The following is a 14,788-nucleotide window of genomic DNA, read 5'->3' as shown; positions in this document are numbered from 1 at the left end:
AATGGAGAACTAATAAATTTCCCCTTCACTTTGGCCTGAGCTCAGGGTTAAAGTGACTGACAGGAGATCAAGTTAATTTGGAGCAGAGAGTCGCATATAAACCTCCATAGACACATCCTTTCCTTTATCACCGTTGTGGGATGGCGAAGAGGTGACTAGGGAGTTGGGGGAGAGAAGAATCATGAACTCAGCAAACAGAACTATGTGCCCCTCGGTCACATATCATGTCAGTTCAGCCAAAGCCCAGAGACCCACGCCCCCGTGTCTCCCTGAAGAACGCATCACTCCTTTGAGGAGCAAGCCACGCAGCGGCACAGGCACACATTCTGGGTCCAGAGGACGGAGGTTCCGGTTCCAGCTCTACCACCGTCCAACCCTGGGGCTGAAAGTCCCTTTACCTTTCCGCAGTTCGGCCTCCTCATCTGTGGAAAAAAGGACGATGGTAATACGGCACGGGTTTGGACAAGAATTAAAGCAACGCGTGTGAATTATCAGGTTATCAGAAGTTACACAAGGGTTATTTAAATATAAGTTACATAATGCATTGATTATATAAGACGCATATGTATTAGTCATAATCGCTTGCATACTGTAAACTAATTAGTATTAGTTATAATCACTTATATGTGTAAAATAGTTATCAGCATATGTTGGAACAGTATATATGTTTGCTTTGCCGAATTTTTCAATTCATGTTTAATAATCAATCGCTTCTGTTTGCCAAACCAGCTACCTCTTCACCACCACTCTTATTTCTACCTGTCAGTTTTTTCTGCCAGGCAGTTCCAGCTGCTTTTGCCCCTTGTACTATTTTGCAGGCCTTCTGTTAATGCGGTAGGATTTGTAACCAAATGCTCACATGTTCTCATTGCTCGTTCAACAGGTGGGGAGCACCCGGTCCCAGAATTCCAGGAGTGTTTCAGTGGCTGATTAGCCTCATTGAAACCTGTGTGACTTCTTCCAGCCCGGGCAGCCAGCTGCCTTTTTTCTATTCTTGGAAGGGCCCCACAGAAAATCTCCTGTCAAGAGTTTAAAACTTTCCACCACCTGTAAGTAAGCTGGTTCACCCCTTACAACATATAACCTCATTCTGACTTATCTTCTTCAGCTTTTTTTAAGTTGCAGCTGTCTTGCTGTAGGATGTTCCGTGGCCTAGTTCATTTCTATCCCTAGTCCATAAATCAGCATCGAAACATAGAGATGCTCCAAAGAGAGACGCCCTTCTCTTTAAGAGTGTTCTAAGATAAAGGGGTTGCCTTTGTATAATAGTAAAGGAATCACCATGTCTGTTAGCTAAGCTATTTTAAAGGAATACCAATAGGGGGAAAAAAAAGACATAAAAAGAGGCACTCAACATTAAAGATTAATCTTTGAAGATTCGCGGAATATAGGAAAATATAAATTTTAAAGCTTAAGAACATTTTAAAATCACACATTTCAGAAGTACTCTTGTTCTTAACATGCACAAAACTTAATTTGGGGGGAAAGGGGAAAGATTTACTACGTGGATTTGAATACATGCGTTGTCTTGTTCACAAATCTTGTTGAGGAAACCTAACAAGATGGAAGCAAATCATAGCAAATAAAATGATAAAAAATCAGCCTCACCCTATCCAGATCTGCTCCCTAATACCAGAGCTTATAACTTCTTTGTGCCCACAGAATATATATAGAACTATTTTGGTTTTTATTTACATAAACATCAGACTGCAGATATCATTTAAGCAAGTTGTTTTTTATACTCAACAGTGCTTTTACACTCAACGATGTTTTTGAGATGTACCCATTGTTTCCAGTGTCTCACAATCGCTACGATACATGAATTTGATATTCTAATGCTCTATAAAAAGTCAGCCTCGAGTTTGTGCTAAATCCTGGTTTGCTTTTCAAATTTACCAGAAATAGAGGAAGAAACTCACTCACTCCAGTGCCTGGCTTTATTTCAAGAGAACTTCAGTACTCTTCTTAAGGGAGGGATTAGCCGTCCAAAGTGAAATGTGGATTTGAAACGATTTTCCAGATACTTCTCTCCCAGAAAAGCTACTTTGAACTGAACGAAAGTGGATTCTGTGCTGCCTTAGATTTCCAGCTAGTTCTCTTAGTGTACTTCATTGATGGAATGAATTCTTCCATCCATCCAACCAATGAGTTTTTATGAATGGCTAGAGCTAAGTGCATGGCATGGTGTTAACCAGGTTTATGTTTTATTTGTGATCGTGAAGAAGGGCATGCTTATCCTTTTCATGTCAACTTCACACATTATATTTACTTCCTACATTCTAGCTACCTTTCCCAACCATTATGAACCAATAACTCAAAAACAGGGTGGGAAGAAAGTGTAGGTCCTACCACTGATTTAACTGTTTGCCCTATAGTTCCATCAAATCTTCACGTCACATCCTGTGGGTAAAAGATATATACCTTAGAACCAGAATCCCCGCCAACGCTAGGTCCATCAGGTTAAACGCCTTACTCTAGACTCACAGAGCAAAGCAGTGCAGGCAGAGAGTTTGGAATCAGATGTGGGGTGGATCACAATGCCCTGCCCCAGTATGAAAGTTTAAGCCCTTGTCAGCCCTGAGGTATTTCATCACAAGCATTTCATTCTCAGCAACTGGCTCATACAAAATCAATGTTAATTGTATGTATAGATTATTCGGAGTAGGCATTTAAAAAATTTTTTTTTAAGTTAGAAAATAAATTTCCGGACCATCCAAAAATAAGTGCTCGTTTGGGATTGTTTCCCGATAAATTCATTTAGCTGCAACGTACATTGAAAATCTCTGATCTCTTTCCTAAGGGTGATATCTTGACTTTCCCAGACAGGGGTAAATCTTTTTACCTAGCAATAAGCCAGAGACAATCTGTTTTAATATTTATTCAACAAGAGGTTGTAAGTAAATTAAGTGAAGTAAAGGGCTTTCTTTTAATTTTACTAGGCCCCGTCTAATTAGAATTTCTTTTCTTCCAAGCTATGGCTTTCTGCAATGATCAGGTAACTTTTCACAATTAAGAACAGTGAGATTCTGAGCCATGGCTCAAATCTCAAGTTCCTCTTTTTCAATGAGATAGACAAGCACTGCTGCCTTATTGGCATATTTTATCTGTGACTATGAATGGCTGAATTCTCAAAAAACTTTAACGTGCATTCCACATTTGATACTTGTGATCAGCGATAGGCCTCGTCGTGTGCCCTTGTGCAGAATCTCAAGGCAATTTCTCTGAGCCTTGTCATGACCCCAGGACTGAGTGGCATCCATCATGAGAAACTCCATATTGTTGGGCATAAACTTATACCTGTAAGTTTCCCCATGGAAAAATGGACTCTACTTAGGGAGGCCAGTGCATTCTTACCAAAGGCAAATTCTTGCCATGTTTTTCTTCTAGGGCTGTTAGGATGATTAAACAAATGGGCCAAAGCCCACTGCAAACACTACAATAAGGTATCAAACCTAATTCTCAGTTGATATCTATCTGGTCTGCACTGGCTTGTTTGTTTAAATGTTAAAATAGTTCCGCATGGGTTACTACATAGCTGCTGTCTCTGCAAACTGATTCCCAAGATCTAAGAACCAGGGAGCCTTACACCCAGCCCCAAAGGTGAGGGGGGCCTCTGACCCTGCTCCATTCTGACTAGCTCTTAACCTTACTGGTTGTGATAAATTTTTAGGATCACTCCTGCCTAAAATAAATGTGAAAATGAAAGTGAATGACATTACAAATGCATATACAAATAGACTAACTATGGGTTAGAAATTTAACTTCCGATTACTAATGCTGCACAACAAATTATTTTAAATCCTACTGGCTTAAAATAACAGTATTTTGCTCACAAGTCTACAATTTGGGCAGGACCTGGTGGGGCAGCTTGTCTCTGCTCCATTTGATATTAGCTGGGGTGGCTTAAAGGCTCGTGTGATGGTTAATTTTATGTGCCAATTTGGCTAGGCCACGTTACCCAATACAGTCAAGATGTTGCTTTAAAGGTATTTTTTTTAGATTAACATTAAATCAGTAGACTTTGAGTAAAGCAGATCACCTGCCATAATGTGGATGGGTCTCATCCCATCTGCTGAAGGCCGTAACGGAAAACAGACTGAGGTCCCATGAAAAAGGGGGAATTCTGAATTCTGTCAACAGACTGCTGTTAGACGAACGCTGCACCATCGGCTCTTCCCTGGGTCTCCAGCCCGCCGGGCAACCCTCAGATGCTAGACTTGCCGGTGTGCTCGCTCGCTCTCTGTCTCTCAAAAGTGAATAAAAATTTCCATATTGTTTCACATCTTTGTCAATATGTAGTATTATAAGACCTTTGCCTATCTGGTGGATGTGAGATGATTTATTATGGTTTTATTTTGTCTTTCCCTGATTGCTAGTGACGTATAGCATCTTGCTATTTTTAAAAAATGGGGTTTTAGTTTTAGTTTTTTTACTGAACTTTTCTGGACTGTTGCTCCTAATCTTCAATTTATTTATTTATTCCTTTTATTCAATGTTCCAAAGGTGGACCGTGTCTGTTTATTGTGTTTTAAATCTCCTTCTTCTCTGTTTCCCCATTTTTGACCATTCCAGTCTTGCTCGTGGAATGTTATTGGTGCTTCTCTGGTTGGCTTCGTGCTTTCTAACTCCGCTGTCCCTCTTTGCTGGCTCAAGTTCTCTTAGGATCTCTATCTACTTCTGGTAAAGGTCATATTAATAGCCTGCTGAATAGCGAGACTCAGGGGTGTAAGCAATGATAAAAGAAACTTTATTTTATTCTTCCGCTGGCCATCTACATCTGTTCTGTGGGGGAAATCCTTCTCTACTGCTAGATAAATTTTGGACTAGTCCTATGACATTTCTGATCAATTTTAGTTCATAGAAGTCTCATATCACATTAGCTGACAAACATAGTGTTAAATCAGTAATTAAATATCCAGCCCAATATATGAATCAACATTCAAATGCTTTCTGCACCTGTGCAGTCTCCTTCCAGGGAGGGGGCGTGGTCCTTGTTTTCTCTTTTTCTGTCTGGACTATCTCTGTTTCCTCAGGTTTGTTAGCTACAACTTCTACCCTGCCCAGGGTGGAAGGCAGGCAGCCGGGGAGGCAGAGAAGAGCTGGAGGGGATGCAAGAACTTTCTTACCTGACTGGTAACTGTCGTAAGGTGGCTTTGCTTTTCCCAGGCTTGGTAGATGTTTGAAGCCAAATCTTTCTTAGAGTATCTCTCTGGGTTCTTTAGAGGTTTTCCTTCCTGGCCTCTGCATCTCCCTGGATGTGTGCCCTGCCCCTCCTTCAGCTGGCCACTCCTAATACCCCCTCATCTGCCCCAGCCACGTACTCTTCATTCTGGGTTCCACTCACCCTGACATGCTACCCCCATAGAAAAATTTCTTCCATTTTAATTTCTTTTTTTTTTAAAGGAAAATTCCTAATTTTTGTTTAAAATATTTTTGAATGGTTAGTATATTCTCATGGTTCGAAATTTTTAAAGTACAAAAGAGTCCGATGGGTAAAGCTTTCTCTCACTCCTGACCATCATTCCCTTCCGCATAGCCAGTCAGCATTAGCAGTCTCTTCTGCATTTCCGTAGAGGTCCTTTATGTATGTATGAAGAAATATCATATGTCTCCTGCCTCTTCTTAAATAGCAGAATACTATTTACATGGGTTCCTACCTCAGGTCCCACATCGGGTCCAGGAATTCACTACTCTCTGACCCCTTTTGGAGCAGGAACACTTACTTGGTGGGCGGCCTCCTTTCCTCAGATGACGAGGCTGCTGTACCTTTTTTAGGCTGGAGTCCAGACTGAGGCTCCCAGAATCTAAAGCCCACATTGAGTTCTCCATGTTGTCTCCTCAGAGCTCCTCTCACTAGCTCGAGGTAAGGAAGAAGCTACCTCCGCACCCCACTGCCTGTTCTATCCAAACAAACTTCCTCTCAAATCTTCTGAATCTACAGTTTCTCAATCCTTTCATATCAGTGACCAAGGGCAAGGATCGCGTGTGAGGCGCAGGAATCACATAACTAGTCTTATATTGCTCCTTTGAAAATGTGCTTCTTGGAGGCCTGTCTCACAACTTACACTGGTTGCCACTATCAGTTTGTTCTAGGACTTCATTCAAAAATTCCAGCCAGTCTTGTTACAGTCAAATGCAGTTAAAGGCTGTCTTCAGGGGTATTTCTAGTCTCCTTTAGTGAGAGAGACTTCTCTGACTAACATTTCCTTGGCTTGTATGCTCATGCACACACAGCATGCACACACACACAAATATTTATATATGTATAAAGATAAACGACTGTATTTTCTTGTCGAAGAAAGTTCTTATTGATCGATTTTAGTTCTTCCACAATTCTTCACATCAGAACACCAAACGCTCTAGAAAGGTTCAAGACTAAGCCAAAAGACAGAACGGAGAAAAAGAAAGTAACCAGCAAACTCATCACTAAATTTGGTGTTTGCATAATGGGTTAGAACTGCATAGTTTGTTAGATTCGCAAACTAAATGATTGAATTTATAATTGAAAAGATGGTGGATGGGATTACAGATCAGATGTGGCAGTTACGCTTGACATTTCAATAGAAATGTCTTTGACCAACCCTGACACATAATGTTACTCAATTCACTTCGAATAGTGAGTGACATCATTGTACCGCCATAGCCGTCTCTCTCCACTTCTCAGTTTGTTATGTCTGGAAATCAATGGCAAATTTCACATCCTCAGGAGAGAAAACATGTAGCTATTCACCCCAAATTTAATTAAAGTCAACAAACATTCAATTCAACAAATATTGAGTGCCTAGTATATGCGAGGCATGTATTCAGTTTATTAAAAAATAGTAAAAATAACCAACACTTTTGAGCACCCACTATGCATCAAGTACCATGATATTTCCTTTACCTGTGCTGTTTCTTTTAATCCTCACAAAACCCTATGGAGTAGGTACTATTGTAATCTCCACTGTACAAATGTGGAAACTGAGGCACAAAGAGGTTAAGGACCTTGACTGAAGTTATTTGATTTGATCCAGGCCTTTTTGACTCCAGAGTTCACGCTCATAATCCACTCTGAAGGAGACAAAGTGCTTTTCAGTTTAATGTGTAAATGAAGTGTGAGATAATTGCAGAACTATTAATAGTAGATACAGCCCTCAGGGAGATACACAACATTGTGGAGTTCAGGGGTGGGAAGGCACTGCAAAGTGTGAGCAGTCATGGAATTTTTCCTGAGTTTGCACTTAAAGAATGTGGCAGAAATCGTAAACGAGGGTGATACATGGTTCAAGTTAGGGAACAAAGTTCTAGAGGTAGGAATGAGCAGGCCATGTCTGACATCCAGTTTGGCTCAAATTCACGTCCAACTAGGGAAGATAAAAACCGTTTGTTTCTATCTTTTATGCGCCAGGTTCTCGTCAGATGTTATTTCTAATTTTCAAGACATCCCTACGAGGTAGATAGATTGGCCTTGATTTATAGACAATGAAAAGGAGGTTTTTGAGGGGTCATAGGGCAAATAAGAGATGGAGCCAAGATTTGAACTGAAGTCTCCTTGATACCACATCCCTACCCTTGCTAGTTTTTTTGTGCTGCCTTACTTCAGGGAGATAGAAAGCTAGGCTGAGAAAGACTTTGAGGACTGTAGTGAGGAATTTTTACTTACCATGGGAGGATAGGGACAAAACTCAAGCTGAACTATGGGAAGACAACTGCCATCATTTGGGCAGTAGAAATGAGAGCCTGAATTAGAAGAGCAGTGGCAACTGGACGATAGGGGAGAAGAGTCGTGCCCCCTTATCTGCAGCTTTGCTTTTTATGGTTTCAGTTATCTGCAGTCAACCATGATCTGAAAACATTAAATGGAAAATTCCAGAAATAAAACAATCTGTAAGTTTTAAATTGCACACTGTTCTGGGTAGCATGATGAAATCTCTCATGCCATCCACTCCATCCCGCCCTGGATGTGAATCATCCTTTTGTTCAACCTATCCATGTTGTATGTGCTCCCTGCCCATTAGTCACTTAGTAGCTGTCTCAGTTATTAGATTGACTGTTGTGGTATCACAGTGCTTGTGTTCGAGTAACCTTTATTTTGTTGTTATAATTGTTCTATTTTATTATCATCATTATTAATCTCTTACTGTGCCTAATTTATAAATTAAACTTTATCTTAGGTGTGTATATATAGAAAAAAATAGTATATATAGGGTCTGGTATTATCTACGGTTTGAGGCAGCCACTCGAGAGTCTTGGAACATATCTCCTGCAGATAAGGGGGACTACTGTAGATAAAATATATATCAATGATATTTAGAGACTTAATAACTGATTATGTAGGAGCAAGTACAGAGGATAGTGTTTAATATTTCTAAACTTTCGAGCCTGTCAGTTCTCAGAAGGGTATTCTGCAATGGCCAGTAACGGAAAAACAGGTTGGGAGGAAGAGTTAGCTTCATTTGGGAGGTGGAGGTGCTGGTGACTTCGGTATCTATGTGGAGGTGGGTAAAAGAAAATTGGAGAGTCTACTCCAAAGTTTGGAGCCAAGGTCCGGTTGTACAAAGTAAGTTGAGAGTCAAAGCCATAGTAATCAACAAAGACTATAAAGTGCAAAAAAATCCAATCTTGGTGTCTACTAAGATGTAGACCCCTATTTAACACTTATTATGTGCCTAGCACTGTGGAAACTATTGAGAAAGGTGACAAAACTTTTCTCATTAAGCTTCCAATTTTGTTCCAGATTAATTACACTCACGAAACTGAGTATATTGTACAAAGCTTAATATTCTCAAGAGCTAATCTTTGGGGATAAACAATAAGAGTTATGGGATGTTGGAAAGGAGAGAGGTTGATGTGTTTGGGTGTCCGGGAGGTGAAGGAGAGGGCAGGGATCAGCACAAGGATCAGAGGTGAAAATTGTTCATAGGCTGATAAGAGGGTAATATTGCTCCGCATGTAGTGACAGGAACTTTGATATTTTCTCTTTTGCCCAGGAAGTAGCATGAAGATGGAAAAGTTTAAACAGACTTTGGAGTAAGGGAGACCTTGAGTCTTATATCTGCCACTTACTGATGGGCAAATTACTTAGCTTTCCAGAGCCTATTTCCTCTATTTGAAAAAATGACTATAATACTTAATAAAGTGGTTGTATAAACTCAGTACAATAATGTAAAAAGCATATATCCCATTGCTTTACATAGAAAGATTGTGGAAAACCTAAATAACTCTTTATTTTGTTTTCTTGCTACTACTTGCACTATTGGGATACCCACGTTTCCTGTTCTTCCCTTCACAGTTTCGTGGAGACACAGTACATATTTTACAAAAGTGCAAAATTTTTGTATGTCCACTTACCTCCTATTCAGGCACAGGTACAGGCCCTCCAAAGAGGTGGCAGTTACTGCCTCCTGCTTTTAGTGATTGGATCTACTCAGCAAGCACTTACTGAGCACCTGCGATGTCCTAGTTACTGTGCTATTGGGCCCTGTTGGGGCGTAGAGAGATAACAGATAGTTAAAAATCCTCAAAATACTTAAAGATGAGAAACGGTCTCTGGATAAATAGAAATTCGACTTCAGACGGTGGAGGAAAGTGATGGGTGGGCAGCTTGTGTGCAGTGAACACCTAGCGGAAGGTGGAACGATTTGCAGAAGAGCTGTCATTTAAGCTAAGTCTTGACAGATGCTGGAACTCACCATGCAGAGCTTGGGGCAAGAGGATAAAGATATTAGAAGATACGCCGATCACAGAGAGAGTCTCAAAGCCCAGTTATATCAATGCCAACGCCTAACGGGAGGATACTCTTACTTACTCTGGAGTCTTAAGCCGTTAGGCATAGGGCATGCTGAACAGAACGGTAACCCTTGCGAATAAAACGGCCACAGTGACAGCAGTGGATAGCTGCAGCAGCCGCAGAGCTTCGATTACTCTGAAAATGACGGGGGTAAAGAAGATTTATTTGGACAATTGGCGAAACATCGTAAACTCTGAGAAGGTGCGATTTCTAGACTTCGAATTCATCCTTGTCAACCCCCACTCTAGCTTGTTTTTTTCGGCGGAGGGTGAAATGCGCAGCCAGAAGGCCCAATTAGAGTCAGAGGAAAGAGGGCGGGGGGAGGTCTCCGCTGCGGATCTACTTTGGCTCCTCCCTCCTCCCGAGCCCTGCAAGACTCAAGCTTTGCCACACTAAATATGGCGCCCTCGAGGTTCCGCTCCTCATTTTATGTCCCTTTCACCTTTCGGCCACACTCTACATGGCCCTAACCGAAGGTTGCATTCCTGTGGAACCGTCTCGGGACAGTTCTCGCGAGATCTGCCTGGGCCCCTTATTGCTCCCGCCCTGCCTCGCGCCGCCGCCGCCGCCACTGCTGCCGGCGCCGCTCCTCCTCCGTGTCAGTTGTTGGGCTGTAATGGCGACTGGGCCGCCGCTGCCGAAGTGACTCCCGGGCGGGGGAGCGGGGCCAGACCTGCGCCAGAGGGGGAACTGCAGAGAGCCGCGGCTCAGGGGCTGGCTTGCTGTGGGGGAGGGGAGGCAGCCTTTCTGCCTCTCCTTCCTTCTCTGCAGACCCGCGGCTCCCGGGAGCCGGTGCGAGGCGGGCACCCGGTGCGTCCCCGGAGCGGGGAGGCCAGGCCGGGCAGCCCTGGGGCCGGTAGGGGCGGCGTCACTGCACCCTCCGCCAGGCCCCGCGGGATGCACCGTGGGAGCCGAGGGCGGAGGCGACACTCTCAGGTGAGCTGCGGGAGGACCTGGCTGGGACCGCGGGCGCTCGCTTAGCCTCCGCTGCCTCTGTCCGCGGTCCCGGGTCCCTGGTGGCGGCGAGAGAGGCGGGGCGGAGCGCGGGGGGCGCTGGCCCAGCCTGGCATCCCCCTCGGCGAACCTCCCTGGGTCCTGAGGCTTTGCGGAGAGGGTCATCCTGAGACCTGGGTTTCAAGTCCCACCGGTGCCTGCCGAAGACGGGCTTTCTTTCCTTACCTGCCAGTGCCTGTCCCCTTCCCCCGCCCCTCTCCTCTTCTGCAAAAGATGTAAGCTACCTCTCACCTTTGGTGTACGAAGTGTCTCTTCATTTGGAGATCCGGCATATTTTGGGAAATTCCGGGGAACTGGCTCCAGTGGCAAGGATGACTAGTTTCTGTTCCTTTTTGCTGGGGATAAACATTCTGAAGTATGGGGAAAACTTTGATCTTCTGCTCCCGTCTAGCAGCTGCTGAATGTAGTCTACCGATTAATTAATCAACAAATGATTTGAAGGAAGGTTTAAAAAGCTCTACAATTTGAAAGTTGTCATTCCCCTTCCCCCCACCCCCCGCGCTCTCTTTAAATGTAGCCCAACAGGCTAAATAATATTTAGCTAATGTTACAAATATGAGATGACATTCGGCTGAATTTTTAGTTTTCAGATAAGAATCTGCACATAGGTACAGATTTTAATGTGGCTTTAGTGTAGTAGGAAAATCCTTCATATAGGAGAGAACAGGTTGTCAGGAATCGTGAGTGATCAGTATCCATGTACTCCACCTGATTTGTTTTGATGGTGATCCTTGTTTTGAATTTGGAAAAGTCGTTAATCGTTATGTTGCCATGTTAACGATACCTCCTCCTGCCCTGTATTTTAAGGGTTTTAAAGGGAAGGCTATCTTAGGCCTAGTAGCAATCCGAAAAAGGTTCGTAGAAGCAATGATAAAACACTGAAAACTGCTCTCCTAAAAAAAAAGTCTTAGTTTAAAATATTGTTTTTAAATAAAGCAGTGTGCTACTAGTAGCTTGTAGCTTTGGAGAGTTGGTTGTGAGACCTGTGGTAGAAGTTACTTCAAACGCATGGGCAGGTGTGTGTGTAATAATTTGTTTTGGTGTGCTAAATTGACAAACTCCAGTGTAATAAAATAAATCTGAACCATTAAACACTTTAAGCATTGAATTTAAGATACTCGAATCAGAAAATAAACATCAAGTTAGAATACATTGTATGCATGGATAAATACATGTGTATCCCATTCTTTTCAGAGTCAATAGCGGGGCGTAATGATGGTGAATTATAATATGTAAACAACTTAGTATGTGAAAGAATTTCTCTGATTCTCTGAGATTACTTAGTGTGTATGTTATGTAAGAGGATTAATACTTAACAACCAACCTCCTGTGGGGTAATTAATTTATGAATTAGGAAGTTTTGGAATTTTTTTAATGCTTCTGATTGACAGTCTTTTGCCCATTTTATAACACTTCTGCCATATCATGGACAGAAGAAAGGCGATGAAGTCCCTGATCTAACCAATTTTATTATTTATTAAATTGCTCTGAGTTATAGTGGGAGCAAAAATGAAGCCGCTGTCTAAAATAACTGATATCATTTTTTGGTGTGCTTCCACATACATTATTTAGTCTTCATAGCAATTTTGTGAAGTAGGTTTGGCACATATCATCCTTATTTTGCAGTTGTGGAAAGTGACACGCAAGGAAGTTCATGTATTTTTGTGAATGCTGCTCATATTTCTGCAGATGATTGAGAATAGTTTTATTTTCATTTATTTTTTTATTGAGCTGTCATTGACATTAGTTTCAGATGTGCAACATAATGATTTGATATTTGTATATATTGTGAAATGATTACAGTAAGTTCAATTAACATTCTAGAGCTAGTTTTATTTTAAATTTAATATAGATGCTTCTGGCATTTATTTTAAAATAATATTTTTAACTTTGTTCATTTTGACATACCACTTGCTCCTTATGCCGATGATTGTCAGTTCTTTAAAAATATTAGTATTTTTATAGTAATTGTTAATAAGTCATAAATTATGATAATGGATTGTTTTACTTCTACATGTACTTTTTGTTTGAACAGTTTCTAAGAATTGTAATTTGTTTTCTCTCATTCTGTTTGGGTACTCATAGTTCTGATATATTTGATACTTCAAATCATTTACATTCTTATACTCTACATAAAAGAAATATTTAAGCTATATGGTCAGTAGTATAACTGAAAAGTAGTAACATCTTGGTGATTTTATGGTAGAAACAAGTGATGACTTAAAAAGTTAACTGACCATCCACACTTGTGATTGCTGTTTTTGTAGTGTGGGGCAAATCATGAAATAATTTTTTTTTTTAATTTAAATGGCTTTATTAAGAGATCATGAATCGCGCAGCATCCCATCTAGAGACTAGAACGGTGCTCCCAAAATCATTTCCTTTATTGACTCCCCCCACCCCTCAACATCAGACAATTTCTGGTATCACAAGTAGTCCACATAAACTAAATAATCGAACGATTGAATATTTTTTTTCTGCACTGATATTTTTTGTTTGTTGTTATCACAAGTGTAACTTTACATTTACTAGTGGTTATTTCAGGTGATTATTTGCCTTTCTCAAACAGTTCGTAAGTTCCATGATGTTAGAGATCCTCTTAACTATCGTGCACCTTCCGCCTAGCACATAGTAAAATAGTCAATAAGTATTGGTTGACTAAATTGACTATAAAGAGTGGTTTGGGCATAATATTTAACAGCCAAAAACATTAGCTTATGGTTCCTAGGCACTCCCCAACTCTTCGTAGGAATATATTCCAGGGGTATATTCAGGTTCACTAGGTAGAAGGGGAATGACAGTTTGAAATTAAAAAGCCACTGAGAAGCCACAGGTGGATCCTGAAAACTTTATGACTATTTCAATGATTTGCCTAGCAATAGTTCTGGCAATAGTTATTGTAACTTAAAGAAAATAGATACTTTTAAGACCCTGACCTGTTATACTAGTACTATAATTATAGGCTTGTAATAACTTTAAGTCACTTCTTAATTACAGCATTGGGAGTTTTAAATCTTAAAGGCCAGCTAGTCCAATTCCCACATTTTATATGTAAGTAAATAGAATCTCATGTAAGGGAAATATCTCACCTATAGTTGGTTTCATAACAGGATGAAGAATCGACTATATAGCTGCTAAGTCTATATTTATTTAATGTGTCAGATAATTATCAAATCAGAGGATAATTGCGAACAATCTATGCTGTATCAGTGTTAATTAAAAACTCAAAAGAGACTCTTCTTTATGAATTAAAAATATTTGCTAACTTAAAAAGGAATTTCAACCCTCTCTGTTGTTGGGACTGTAAATTGGTACAACTGGAACAATGTTCTGGAAGGATATTTAGTATTGCCTATCAAAATTAATATTTAAAGTGCACTTTTTTTGATAGTCATTTCTAGGAGTTGATCTCACAAATATTAATGTAAGAGCGTATAAGAACAAATCATAAGGATTAGCATCATTACAAATAAATATCATTAACATTTATAAATAACAAGAAAGTGTTCTAAATGTCTATTGATAGAAGAATAGTTAAAATTAATAGTATATTTATGTTGTGAGGTGCACTTGTTAATAGGTTGAGGGATATTTATATTTACTTCCAAGAAGCAGGTGAGTATATTGTTGAACGCAGTGACCATGCAGCAGACTTTTCAGGTTCAGATTCTCCTGCATCATTTATTACCTGTGACTATTAGCAAGTTACTTAAACTCATAAAATGGATATAATTATAGTTCTTTCCCCACAGGGCTGTTGTGACAATTAAATGAGTTAATATTTAAACTTTAAGCATAGTAAGCACCATATCGAGTGTTTGCATGTACTATTATGTACTGACATGGAAGAATGTTCATTATATAATATTGAGTGAAAAAAAAAAGTTGCACTACACTGTGGAATATGATTCAGTTTTGTAAAAACAAACACATAGGCAAAGAATTGTAGTTTGATTTTCTTTTGATTTGTATGCATAGGAAAGGGTCTGTAAGAGTAGATATTAA

General features: G+C 40.5%; 1 protein-coding gene across 6 annotated transcripts in view; it reads left to right on the top strand.

Moving 5' to 3' along the window:
- The first annotated feature begins 600 nt into the window (after positions 1-600).
- Positions 601-14,788, top strand: part of CEP350 (centrosomal protein 350) — a 116,477-nt gene continuing 102,289 nt past the window's right edge. For 2 of the 6 annotated variants that reach the window (XM_036234555.1, XM_036234557.1), the window contains exon 1: positions 10,232-10,705. The gene's annotated coding sequence lies outside the window, so the exon portion shown is untranslated. Of the gene's footprint in view, positions 1,050-10,231; positions 10,706-14,788 lie in introns of those variants that run through there. The other 4 variants (XM_036234558.1, XM_036234559.1, XM_036234556.1 and 1 more) reach the window with 3 other exon arrangements.

The sequence above is a fragment of the Rousettus aegyptiacus genome, unplaced genomic scaffold (assembly GCF_014176215.1).
Source record: "Rousettus aegyptiacus isolate mRouAeg1 unplaced genomic scaffold, mRouAeg1.p scaffold_m13_p_17, whole genome shotgun sequence".
Taxonomy (NCBI): Eukaryota; Metazoa; Chordata; class Mammalia; order Chiroptera; family Pteropodidae; genus Rousettus; species Rousettus aegyptiacus.
Note: the sequence above shows the minus strand (reverse complement) of the source record. Positions and strands in the feature narration are given on the sequence as shown.